Raw genomic sequence first — 1,408 nt, 5'->3', positions numbered from 1 at the left:
GGAACGGACGGGGGAGGGGGGCGGGTACAGCTGGCTCTGCCTCTAGATAGGCAGAGCCAGCTGTCACTCACGCAGCTGGGCAGATCCAGACATAATTGTCGGCATCCGCTTCAGCTGCGGCATCTCAGTATACCGCGAGCTGTAGCTCGCGGTATACTGAGCTTAGGGTGACGGGAGGACGCTAGTTTGTGTCCTCCCGTTACCCTAAGGAGAACTATGGTGAAAAGCCCTAACCCCATAGTTCTCCTTCTCGACAGCATTGTTGATCTCGACAGCATTGTTGGGATCCATCCCGACTTTGGTGCTCTCAGTATATAGCTGGCTATATACTGAGCTTTGGGTCACAGAAGGAGGTTAGTATATGTCCTCCCATGACCCTAAAGAGAACTATGGGGAAACACACTTACCCCATAGTTCTCTTTTAAGCACTGTATTTTATTGCGACAGCTGCAGCCTGCTGGCTTAAGCTGTCAACGTGACAATTTCTGAAACTAAAAATTATGCAAATATTTCAGAGGTACTGGGAGGAGTCTCTTGCCATCCTTTATGCTAGACCAACTTGATTGGCAGGTAGCTCATTAGCTTATGGTTAAGCAATTCAAATCTGCTTATTCTCCAATAGGAAGTACAGCAAGCAACTCAGGGTCAAAAAACAGAATAGCGCCAGACCAAAACAGATGTCAGAGTCCATAAAAACGTTTAATAGTTGTGTTGATCAAAAATCCAACGCATTTCATGGGCAAATACAACCCCTTCCTCAGGACTTGGAAACGATGAGAATGAAGGAATGGACCCAGAGCAACAAAAAAATAAATCAGAATTCAGATCTTATTGCAGCTATGTGTAGATTGCAGGTAAGTGATCTGAAATCTGCAAACGATGGGAAAACTACCCATAGCTGCACTAAGATCTAAATTCTGAATTTGTTTTGTCTATTCCGCCATTCTCATTGTTTCCGAGCCCTGAGGAAGGGGTTGGATTCGCCCCTGAAACATGTCGGCTGTTTGATCAACACGTGGCCTGGTGCTCTTCTGCATTCTGTTCTTGAATTTCTGAAACGAGGCAAAGTGACAGCTGAAGCAGCAAGGTTTGTATGTAAACAAAGCTCGTGTGATCACCAGTCCGCAATCAATTGGTTCGCAGTCGTTAGTTGTGACCGGCAGCTGTCAGTGTGACAGTGCGGTCTCAGAACTCAGAGCGCATATGCGGACTGGACGTTCAGAAATGCAAATCTTTTTGTAAAACGACTGCAACATTCCAATGGTATATTAAGCTTTTTGCCCGGAGCTCAGATTTAATATGCACAATAAATATGCTTTTATATACATTATACGTTATTCTCCTCAGCAAGCATTTCCAGCAGGGCTGGAGGTGCAGTCAGGGGCATCCCTACACGTCTCGCCGCCCG

The sequence above is a fragment of the Nanorana parkeri genome, unplaced genomic scaffold (assembly GCF_000935625.1).
Source record: "Nanorana parkeri isolate BGI_ZX_2015 unplaced genomic scaffold, ASM93562v1 scaffold117, whole genome shotgun sequence".
NCBI classification, from domain to species: Eukaryota; Metazoa; Chordata; class Amphibia; order Anura; family Dicroglossidae; genus Nanorana; species Nanorana parkeri.
The sequence above is the reverse complement of the archived record's forward strand: the minus strand, read 5'-3'. Positions refer to the sequence as shown.